We start from the raw sequence: 13,133 nt of genomic DNA on the forward strand, positions 1-13,133 counted from the left end.
GACCCTAAAGATCTGTCTGCCCTTTGAGTCAGCCGTAGCATTGCTGGGTTTCTACCCCAAAGAGATAATAAGGAGAAAGACTTGTACAAGTATATTCATAGCTGTACTCTTTGTGGTGTCAAAAAATTGGAAAATGAGGGCATACCCTCCAATTGGGGAATGGCTGAACAAACTGTGGTAAATGTTGGTGATGGAATCATATTGAGCTCAAAGGAATAATAAACTAGAGCATTTCCATGTGATGTGGAATGACCTCCAGGAATTCATTCAGAATGTGAGGAGCAGAACCAGGAGAACATTCTACACAGATACTGATACACTGTGGCACAATCTAAATAACGGACTTCTCCATTAGTGGCAATGCAGTGATACAGAACAACTCGGAGGTATTTAGGAGAAAGAACACTATCCACATTCAGAGAAAAACTGCTGGAGTAGAAAAACAAAAGAAAAACAGCTGTTCAATTCCATGTGTTGAGGGGAATATGATTGGGAATATAGACTCTAAATGATCACCAAAGTGTAACCATCAAGAACATGAAAAGGGATTTTGATCAAGGACACAGGTAAAACTCAATGAAATTGTGTGTCAGCTATGGGAATGGATACTGGAAGGGGAGGGAAAGAATATGATTCTTGTAACCAAGAAAAAAAATGTTCTAAATTTATTAATTAAATTTTTTATAATTTATATTATTATATTACATTATATATTATATTATATTAATAATAATATAATATATAATATAATAAAAATTATTAAATTAAATGGTGATATGGCAAATGAATTTTACTCAGGGCCCACCTGACATCAAATATCCCTGTTAAATGATAAGAACAGCAGTAAAGAAAATGAGAGAAAAGACAGAGTTTTCGGGTTCACTCACACTGTAGGAATTAAGCCAAGAGATAAATGTCTGAGATAATGTCACTAGCAAAATTAATACATTAGATCAAGGTACATTTTCCATATAGTTTTCTATATAGTGTTTAACATATGTATTGCTTTGAAAAAAAATATATATATATGTGTGTGTGTGTGTGTGTGTGTGTGTGTGTGTATAGTCACAGTTAAAATTAGTTCCTCTTCTAAAAGCATTATATTTTCTAGAAGTTTATTTAAGATTAAGAAATAAAGAAAATACAAAATAAGAAAGCATGTTTCTGGGCTCATGGAGCCCATTCACAACCACTCACATCTTGCCTGCTAGGTAGAGAGCTGCGTGTACTCCAAAATGGAAGTAGGAAGAGGGCATCCTAGGAACTAGAGCAAGGACTTTTGGGGATTGAAGTCCAGGGTTCAAATCTCCATTTTTACAATTTCCCCATTTGATCATTATTGGGGAAAGAATTTTCCCCAAAAAGGATCATGAAAACATAATCAACTTAAACATTACAACAATTTGAGGATAAGAGGGGGAAAAAAAAAGAACAAAACCAATAATTGCTAGATGCATTGACAAAAAGCCAGTTAGGGGGCTGTCCCCTTTGGCATGAAAGTATAGATACAAATAAATAAATGTTCAATCAACCACACCCAAAGTTCATTTTGATCTTCTTGTGTAGCTTGTGGTCTTGAGGCATCTTCATAGAGTCTTCTCCAAACAGTTCAGTTTCTGGATTCAGAGAGGTTGCATCTTTCTTTACTTAAAATTCTTCTTAAAAGGAATTTAAACTTTGCAATTTAAAATAATATTTTTATATTTCCCCATTAAAAGGGTGATTGAAAAACACAGGATCACTTAGGGATTCATGGCTGAGGTATGAGGTATATGAATCAATTGGTAAGAGAAATTAAAAAGACATCTGAAAAATCCAAATAAAAAAGAAAATCACTGGATGAAAATAGACTATCAAAGTCTTATGTGTAAAAATTCTAAGTAAAGGAAAAATAAATCTATAATAGGTCCTTGAATCAGGGCCCAAGTAAAAAGATCTAAGCAATGATGTATTTACCCAGTCAGAAGCCAGGACTACAGAAAGATTGTCACATTATGAAAGACAGAAAAGGGACCAGATTATAGGAGCCAAGAAGGAGCCAAGTTCGGGGATACTCATCTGTAAGTATTTTCAGAGTAAGTATGGACACAAGGAAGGCCTATGTCTTAACAATGTTAAACATAGCAATTACGAGTCTTCACACTAGTTCAAGACCTTTGTATTTGCTTGGAAGTGCATCAATCCATCCTGGATTGGTATATCTTTGGCCCTATACAATGGCTCTTTTGTGTATATCTTGACCTGGAATCAGACAGAATCATTAAGCAAAGTCCCATATTTTTTAAAACAATTAGTGGCATTATTTTTATAGTCTCAAACTTTTGGGGGTATGCATTGACATTATAGAAAATGTATTTTAAACTTATATTACTGCAAGATCAAAAAAATAAAGAAAACCTTAATACTGGTGACATGTGCTTCAAATACAAAAAGGAGAGAAAAAAGAAAAAAACTGAAATAGTATATTGCACATGCAAGAAAAATATAATAAAACAGTTTTAAAAATACAAAAGTGTAGTTTATAATCATTGACACTCTGTGCCACCTAAGAAAATATGGAATACAAGGCTTTCTCACCAAAAATGAGATCCATTACCTCTTTCTATCTGGCCAAGATCCACTGTGAATTTCACAAGGTAACAATTTTTATTTTTTATAAAGAAGAGTAGTATAAATATGTAGATATCAATATCCCCCATATTCTCAATAGCACAGTAAATTACAATAGCAAACACACTATTATATTTCACATAAGTTGCTGTAAAAACCTGAACTGATGGATATTTGTCATTAATTTTTGCAATCATAGCAAATCTTTCAACCTTGGTAAACATATTTTTAAACAAAGTAAAATTCATTTTGGGTTAGAACATCATCAAGAAATCTAGATTTCATTTTGGTGGAAGAAGTGAGTAGAAGAGTTATAAATGAACTCATTTTGGAGGCTTTTAGGGGTACAAATGCCCTGAGATTAACTGACGAACTTCCATTCACATTTTTAGAAATGTGGGAAGGGGCTTCTGGTCAAGATGGAGGCTTAAAGGTAGAAAAAGTTCAGACCTCGGAAAACCCTTCCTTACTGATCCCAAGCTGAATGCTCTTAGGACACAAAAATTCAAACTGAACAATAGGACAGACCCGGGGAACCCTCCTTCTGGACTCAGTTCAAAAGGTATGCCCCCTAAAAGTCAGAATCCTAGATCACTTGGATCTAAGGGGAAGGCAGAAGGAAGGTCCCAGGACCCCTCCCCCCCAACCCAGAGTGCTGAACCTGCAGCAGCAGTGGGATTCTTAGGGCCAGCAAAAGGGCCTCAGGGCCGGCTATTCTGAAGGGCGCATATTGTAAACAATCTGAGCCAGTCTCGGGGGGTCCCAACACAGACAGCAGGGAAACATAGAGAGATGGGGGGAGCCTTTAGCCCCCTGGCTGGTGCTTCCATCTGAGTCGGTTCCTGCTTCCATTTGAGCAGGTTCCTGCTTCAGGGCACATTTAGTCCAACCCAGCTGAACATAATCCCATCAGGAGCCCTCAGAGCTTCTGAAAGGACAGAAATCTCAGGGCTGGCAAAAGGGTTGCTCTGAAGGGTGAAGGGCTTACTTTGAAAGTAACGTGGGTCAGTCTCAAGGTATCTAACACAGACTGAAGAGGAGTTTGTTTTTTTTTTTTTTTTGCTTCAGGGCTCATTCAGCCCAACCCAGCTGAACTTCATCTCATCAGGAGCCCTCAGACCTCAGGGAAGCCAGGACCGCTCCCCCCCTTAGAGTGCAGGGTCTTCTGAAAGAACAGAAACCACAGGGCTGGGGAAGGCATTGAGGTACCTTGTGGACAGTGCTGTGCCAGGCTCAGAGTGTGGAAGTAAGGCATCAGAGAAGGGAACTGAGAGCAGTAACAACAAGAAAGCCAGCAGGCAGGGGAGGGCTGACCCTGGGCTTCCCTGGGAAGATTGAACAACTGTGGATAAAGGACAATTTGCCTGGGGCTAAAGCCTTGGACCATCAGACAGATACACTAAGAGCCAATCCTCCTCACTCATATAAAGATGGCAAAGAGTACAGAAGTACAAAAGCCTCCAAATACCAAGAAAAGCAAGAAGAAGGGGGTTACTTTGGACACATTTTATGGGGCACAAATACAAAATACAGAGGAGATAGGAGAGGAAACACAAGCAAATGCTCCGAAATCTTCCAAAGGAAATGGAAAATCTTCACAAATTCTTGAAGAATTTAAATCAGAAATTATCAAACAGATGAAAGCCTTCTGTCAGGAAAAGGTGGAAATAATGCAAAAGGAAATCAACAATCTGAAGCAAGAAAATACACAACTACAGAAACAGTATGACCAAACTGAAAAGGAAAACCAGGCTTTAAAGGTCAGAATCAGGCAACTGGAAGACAATGATCTTACAAAAGAGCAAGAATTAATAAAGCAAAGCCAAAAGACCAAGAAATTAGAAGAGAACATAAAAAAATCTCATTGACAAGGTGATAGACCTGGAAAATGAAGGAGGGAGAGACAATTTGAGAATAATTGGCCTACCAGAAAAGCCAGAAATAAATAATCATCTCGACCTCATAATGCAAGATATCATCAAAGAAAACTGCCAAGAGATTCTAGAACAAGGAGGCAATACAGGCATTGAAAGAGTTCAAAGAACACCCTCTACACTAAATCCCCAAAAGACAACTCCCAGGAATGTAATTGCCAAATTCCAAAGCTTTAAAGCAAAAGAAAAAATCCTACAGGAAGCCAGAAAAAGACAATTTAGATATAAAGGAATGCCAATCAGGGTCACATAAGACCTTGCAATCTCCAATCTGAATGACCGTAAGGCATGGAACATGATTTTCAGAAAGGCAAGAAAGCTGGGTATTCAACCAAGAATCAGCTATCCATCAAAACTGATTATATACTTCTAGGGGAAAGTATGGGCATTCAACAAAATAGAATATTTCCAAGATTTTGCAAAGAAAAGACCAGAGCTCTGTGGAAAGTTTGATTTCTAAAAACAAAGAGCATGGAATACATGACAAGGTAAACATGAGGGAAAGGGAAAAGGATAAAAATGTTATATTTTTCTTTTATTCAAACTCTCTTCTATAAGGACAACATTTATATCAATTTATATATATTAAATGTGGGGAAAATGTAATATGTAACTCTCAAAAATTATATGTATCATATCACTTTTGGGGCATCAAGAGGATATGGAGAAAGGTGGTGATAGAAATAAAAAGGGAGGAAGGAAACGTTGATGGTACTAAGATATACACCAAGAAATAGGGGGAGAGAACTAAATAGAATAATCTTTCTCACACAAAGATACCAATGGAAATGGGAGGGGAAGAAAACTCCTATAAGAAGGAGAGGAAGAGAGTTTTTACTTAAATCTTATTCTCAGTGAAATCAACTCTGAGAGGGAAGAACATCCAGATCCATTGGGATCTTGAATTCTATCTTATCCAACAGGGTAAGGGAGAAGGGAAAATCAAGTGGGCTAAGGAGGGAGGAAACGCAAATAGGGAGGTAAGGAGAGGGGTGAGGGGAGGGAACAAAAATGGAGGGGCAAGAAAGGGAAACATATCAAGGGAGGGGACTAGGGGGAATGATTTAAAGTAAATCACTTGCTTAAAAGGTTATAGCTAAATAAGAAAGGTCAGAATTAGGGGAGGATATCAAAATGCCAGGGAGTCCACAAGTGACAATCATAACTTTGAACGTGAATGGGATGAACTCACCCATAAACTTAGATGAATAGGAGAATGGATTAGAATCCAAAATCCTACCATATGTTGACTTCAAGAAACACACATAAGGTGGGTAGACACTCACAAGGCCAGAATTAGAGGATGGAGTAAGACCTTCTGGGCCTCAACTGATAGAAAGAAGGCAGGAGTTGCAATCATGGTATGTGACAAAGCCAAAGCAAAAACAGACCTGATTAAAAGGGATAGGGAAGGCAAGTACATTTTGTTAAAAGTACATTAGATAATGAGGAAGTATCACTAATCAACATGTATGCACCAAATAGTATAGCACCCAAATTTCTAATAGAGAAATTAGGAGAACTGAAAGAAGAAATACACAGTAAAACCATATTAGTGGAAGATTTGAACCAACCACTATCAAATTTAGATAAATCAAATAAAAAATAAATAAGAAAAAGGTAAAAGAAGTGAATAAAATCTTAGAAAAATTAGAGTTAATAGACATATGGAGAAAAATAAATAGGGACAAAAAGGAATACACCTTCTTCTCAGCACCACATCACACATTCACAAAGAATGACCATATACTAGGGCACAGAAACATTGAACAAAAATGCAGAAAAGCAGAAATAATAAATGCAGCTTTTTAAGATCACAAGGCAATAAAATTACTGATCAGTAAGGCTAGATGTAAAACTAAATCAAAAATTAATTGGAAATTAAAAAATATGATACTCCAAAATTGGTTAGTTAGAGAACAAGTCATAGAAAAAATTAATAATTTCATCGAGGAAAATGACAATGGTGAGACATTCTTTCAAAACTTTTGGGATGCAGCCAAAGCAGTAATCAGAGGTAAATTCATATCCCTGAGTGCATACATTAACAAACTAAGGAGGGCAGAGATCAATGAAGTAGAAATGCAAAAAAAAAAAAACTGAAAGCAAACAAATTTAAAATCTCCAGAAGAAAATCAAAACAGAGATCCTAATAATTAAGGGAGAAATTAATAAAATCGAAAGTGATAGAGCTATTAAACTAATAAATAAGACTAGAAGCTGGTATGTTGAAAAAACAAGCAAACTAGACAATTTACTGGTCAATCTAATTAAAAAAAGGAAAGAAGAATAGCAAATGAAAAGCATCAAAGATGAAAAGGGGGACATCACCTCCAGTAAAGAGTAAATTAAGACAATCATTAAAAATTACTTTGCCCAATTATATGGCAATAAATATACAAATCTAGGTTATATGAATGTATACTAAAACATAAACTGCCTAAACTAACAGAGGGAGAAATAGAATTCTTAATTAATCACATATCAGAAAATGAAATCCAACAGGCCATCAAAGAACTCCCTAAGAAAAAATCCACAGGTCCTGATGGATTCACAAGTGAATTCTATGAAATATTCAAAGAACTGTTAATCCCAATATTATACAAACTATTTGACATAATAAGCAAAGTGGGAGTTCTACCAAGCTCCTTTTATGACACAAACATGGTACTGATTCCAAAACTAGGCAGGTCAAAAACAGAGAAAGAATATTATAGACCAATCTCCCTAATGCATATAGATACAGAAATATTAAATAGGATACTAGCAAAAAGACTCCAGCAAGTGATCAAAAGGGTCATCCACCATGACCAAGTAGGATTTATACCAGGGATGCAGGGCTATTTCAATATGAGGAAAACCATCCACATAATTGACCACCTCAACAAGCAAACCAACAAAAATCACATGATTATTTCAAAAGATGCAGAAAAAGCCTTTGATAAAATTCAATACTCATTCCTATTAAAGACACTAGAAAGCATAGGAATAGAAGGGCCATTCCTAAAAATTAAAAAAAAAAAGAGTATATATGTAAAAGCATCAGCTAATATCATCAGCAATAGGGATAAACTAGATGCATTCCCAATAATATCAGGAGTGAAACAAGGATGGCCATTATCACCTTTATTATTTGATATTGTTCTAGAAAAACTAGCAGTATCAATTAGAGAAGAAAAAGAAATTGAAGGCATCAAAATAGGCAAGGAGGAGACCAAGTTATCACTCTTTGCAGATGACATGATGGTCTACTTAAAGAATCCTAGAGATTCAACCAAAAAGGTAATCGAAATAATCAACAACTTTAGCAAAGTTGCAGGATACAAAATAAACCCCTATAAGTCATCAGTATTTCTATAAATTTCCATCACAGCTCAGCAGCAAAAACTAGACAGAGAAATCACATTTAAAATCAACTTAGATAAAATAAAATACCTAGGAATCTATCTCCCGAGACAAAGACAGAAACTATATGAACACAACTACAAAACATTCTCCTAAAACTAGACTTGAATAATTGGAAAAAACATTAACTACTCATGGGTAGGATGAGCCAATATAATAAAAATGAACATCCTACCCAAACTTATTCGTCTATTTAATGCCATACCCTTTGAACATCCAAAAAATTTCTATACTGATTTAGAAAAAAAAAAAAAAACATAACCATGTTCATTTGGAAGAACAAAGGATCAAGGATATCCAGGGAAATCATGAAAAAAAAATACAAAGGAAGGGGGCCTTGCAGTTCCAGATCTCAAATTATATTACAAATCAGCAGTCATCAAAACAACTTGGTACTGCTAAAAGACAGAAAGGAGGATCAGTAGAATAGACTTAGGGCAAGTAACCTCAGCAAGATTGAATATGATAAACCCAAAGATCCCAGCTTTTGGGACAAAAATCCACTCTTTTATGAATAATGCTGGGAAAATTGGAAGGCAGTGCGGAAGAGATTCGGTTTGGATCAACACCTCACACCCTACACCAAGAAAAATTCAAAATGGGTCAATGACTTTAACATAAAGAAGGAAACTATAAGTAAATTAGACAACCATGGAATACTATACATGCCAGACCTTTGGGTAGGGAAAGACTTTAAAATCAAGCAAGACTTAGAAAGAGTCACAAAATGTAAAATAACGACTACATCAAATTAAAAAGCTTTTGTAAAAACAAAACCAATGTAATTAAAATCAGAAGGGAAGCAACAAATTGGGAAACAATCTTCATAAAAACCTCTGACAAAAGATTAATTACTCAAATTTACAAAGTTTGACAAAAAATCAAGTCATTCTCCAATTGATAAATGGGCAAGGGTCATGAATAGGCAGTTTTCAGATGAAGAAATCAAAACTATTAATAAGCACATGAAAAAGTGCTCTAAATCCCTTATAATCAGACAGATGCAAATCAAAACAACTCTGAGTTATCACCGCACACCTAGCAGATTGGCTAACATGACAGCAAATGAAAATAATGAATGCTGGAGGGGATGTGGCAAAGTAGGGACATCAATTTATTGCTGGTAGGGTTGTGAATGGATCCAACCATTCTGGAGGAACAATTTTGAACTATGCCCAAAGGGCAATAAAAGGCTGTCTGCCCTTTGACCCAGCCATAGCACTGCTGGGTTTGTATCCCAAAGAGATAATAAGGAATGTAGAAGAATATTCATAGCTGCGCTCTTTGTGGTGGCCAAAAATTGGAAAATGAGGGGATGCCCTTCAATTGGAGAATGGCTGAAAAAATTGTGGTATATGTTGGTGATGAAATACCATTGTGCTAAAAGGAATAATAAAGTGAAGGAATTCCATGGAGACTGGAACAACCTCCAGGAAGTGATGCAGAGCGAAAGGAGCAGAACCAGGAAAACATTGTACACAGAGACTGATACACTGTGGTACAATCGAACGTAATGGAGTTCTCCATTAGGGACAATGCAATGTCCCTGAAGAATCTGCAGTGATCTAGGAGAAAAAACTCTATCCCCAAGCAGAGTACAAACTGTGGGAATAAAAACGCTGAGGAAAAGCAACTGCTTGACTACAGGGGTTAAGGGGACATATCTGAGGAAAGACTCTAAATGAACACTCTAATTCAAATACCAACAACATGGAAATGGGTTCGAATCAAGAACACATGTAAAACCCAGTGGAATTGTGAGTTTCCTATGGGGGGAGGGAGGAAAAGAAAATGATCTTTGTCTCCAATGAATAATATTTTGAAATGAGCAAATAAAATATAGTTTAAAAAAAACAAATGTGGGAAAGTTGAGGGTTATAACTATTTCACTTCTGCTACTAGAATGGGCCTTACATCTCATGTTAGGGGCAGGCAAAAATGACCAGAGTTCTTAAGAAAAATTCTCAAAATAATGTCTTAAAATCAATTGAGATATTTAACACATTAATTTTTCCAAAGGTTGTTATACAATTGTAGCAATTTCCCGATGGAGTCCATCTATCCTCTATGTGACAATTTACAAAGTCAAAAATAGAAAAGCTGTTTTTTTTTTTTTTAAATGGGCTTATTCAATGTTTGTTTGTTCAGTCTGATTATTGGGGAAAAGCCACAGAATATAACAGTAGTTAAAACCCAGTACATTAAAATGAACAGTATAACAGAATAGTAAGGAATGCAGTAATATATGAACTTAAAATCACAAAGTTAATTCTTAAATAAAGCAAACAGTAAAATGCAATAGAATACAGAGATTTTTATACAATATTGGAGTCTGAAATGCCTTAAAAATATAACCTCACATCTCTTTAAAGTTCCTTGGGTTTTTATCCATTTTGATATCTATTTTCAGAAGGCAGATTGGTATGGGCTATGCAATGGGGTTTAAGAGACCCATTCAGGGCCACACAGCCAGCAAGTGTCTGAGTCCAGATTCCAACCCAGGATCGCCTGTCTCTAGGCCTGGCTCTCAATTCATTGAGCTGCTGAGTTTCCTCCCCATAGTAAGAGTGGAGTTTAGGAATTTCAAAGTCATCTAAAGAGTTGTAGGAAGCTGATTTTTTTCCCTGGCACAAAGGTGAAATAAATGAAATTACCAGAACAGTCAAAAGATATCCTTTTAAATACCTCATGCTTATAAGTTACTGTTTGGAAAAGTCTCTTCCTTCTTTCCCTTTCTTTCTCCCCTCCTGTGATCCCTTGCCCCCAGTCCACATGGAGGCAAGCTTAAGGGAAAATTACCCCCTTTTTTAACAGCTAATAGAAATGAGTCCTGGGTCTGGGGCAATGAGTCAGAATTGCTGGGTTGAGAGGTTCATCTGGGTCGGGATTGCAGGCATCAGGAGCTGAGCCAAGCCAGCCGGGAAGGGCAGTCAGTTGAGTGGCAGTCTTGGTCAAACAGGTCCAGAAGCTGGGAACAGGAGCTGAGCCAGCTGAGCCAGTGGGAAAGGCTCAAGAAAGTCCAAAGTGGATGGCTGCAGGCCAGAGCTGATCAAGATGGTTTTCTAAAAAAGCATCTTGGAGAAATGTGGCCTAGAAAACAAACTAGGCACTAACTATTAAAGGCTGAACTTAGCTACAGTAGATCAGAAGATTGAGGGTATTTCATTTTCCCAAAGTGGTACGCCAAAACTGTAGTAGTTAAAATTAATTCCTCTGCTAAAAGTATTATATTTTTAGAGGTTTATTAAATATTAAGAAATTAAGAAAATACAAAATAAGAAAACACGTGTCTGGGCCCATGGAGCCCATTCACGTCCACTCACATCTTGACTGCTAGGTAGAGCAGTGTCTGTGCTCCTAAGTGGAAGTAGGAAGAGGGAGACAGTAGGCTTTACAGCCACTTTAAATAGAAATTTTGATCTCACTCAGGTGAGGATCTCAGTGAGATAAGAGGTCATCCTAGGAACTAGAGCAAGGACTTCTGGTGATTGAAGTCTGGGGTTCAAATCTCCATTTTTACAGTATATATGTATAAGCATACATATATACTTTAACCATTATATTTTCTGTTCTCCATTAATATTATTTTCCAGATTTGCATGATGGCATGAAGTAATATTGGATTCTTGAAGACTAAGTCAGCAAAAAAAAAAAAAGCATGTTTTACTATGCTGGTAATATTTTGAATATATTCCCTTCCAGAGACATTGTCTGCTTCCCAAAAATTTTACTCACTTTGGAAGTATCATAGTCAGCCTGTTAATCAGAATTATATTATAGGGTTTTTTTAATTACATATATATGTATATGTATTTTTTCCACAGGATTTCATTGCTTGTTTTCTAAATAATGCTGGTAGTTCTAGTAAAATTGATTAAACTTTTAGGCATTATAATCATTATCAAAATACTGTAATTGATTTTACTCATTATATTTGTTCTTTTTACACATAATTGAAAGAGTAGTTTTTTTAATATATTTTTCCTTACTTAACAAATATTTTAAATCTCCAAAGTAGATTCAAGCATGTTACTTGTTGTTGTTGTTGTTGTTTTTGACACTTCAAATTCATGAAGTCTAGGTAGAAAACTGTTTTTAAATGATTTTATGAATTTTAAAATAATTTCACCTTTATATTTTATCCCTTTTTATTTATGATACATGAATTCATTTTACTATATTTTTATTCATAAAACCCATTTCATAGCAATAAATTAGAGGTTTTCTTCTGTCATTTCTTAAAGGAATTTTAAAATATTTTCTATTCTTAAAATTATATATAAGCAAGTATTTGTTGGTTATCTTTCATACTTGATGAAGACTAAAATAACATAATTGTTGATGAGTTTTTATTCACATTCAAATTAGATTTAAGTGGCACAAAGTTGTCAACCTTACTTTTTCTTTCAAAGTCATCAAAGTTCAGTAATCAGAGCAAAGGCAAGAGCACTGGTGATAACATAACATAAATTACATTAACTTGGCTTATACAGTATCTGACTAAGTTCTATGCATTCCACAGAACCAACTCTGGTTGCCTTTGCATCATTAAAATTGTGTTCTCATCTACCCTTTCTGCCAGGGGAAGACTTCACATGCCTCCCTTATTAAAGGAGGAATTTGAGTCATTACCCTCAAACTAGTTTAGCCTACCTGATGAAATGGTCCACTATTGTATGGTTGCTGTACATGCTACAGCTACTAAGGACCACATCTGAAAGTTTTTTGGCAGGTAGGCATCAAATGAGGAAAGTAAACCTGAAAAGAGCTCAGCAAGCCCTCACATCAAGGGCACTAGTCTTCTCTAAACACCCATAAACTTTAACATATAGGAACATAAATATATATACATATATAGTTATACCAATATTCATATATACAATGGAAATGCACTTGTATGTATATGTTCCTTATATGTACATGTGTTTATTTAACTTTATCTTACCTAAAGAAAAATATTTTTCATTTAAAAGATATGTTGAAATTTAGAAACCTAATTCAAGATGTCATATATATATATGTATATGTTATGCAGCAATATGCACTCCAAATTTTAAATCTTGTAACCTCCTTCATTAAAGAAAATAACAAAAAATGCAAATTAACAAGAGTACCAGCTTAAAGGAACTAGCTGAGAAATTGCAATTCATGTCATAATTTCAGGGTCATACATCATGTTTGCTA

This window comes from Monodelphis domestica, chromosome 3 (genome assembly GCF_027887165.1).
Source record: "Monodelphis domestica isolate mMonDom1 chromosome 3, mMonDom1.pri, whole genome shotgun sequence".
Classification (NCBI taxonomy): domain Eukaryota; kingdom Metazoa; phylum Chordata; class Mammalia; order Didelphimorphia; family Didelphidae; genus Monodelphis; species Monodelphis domestica.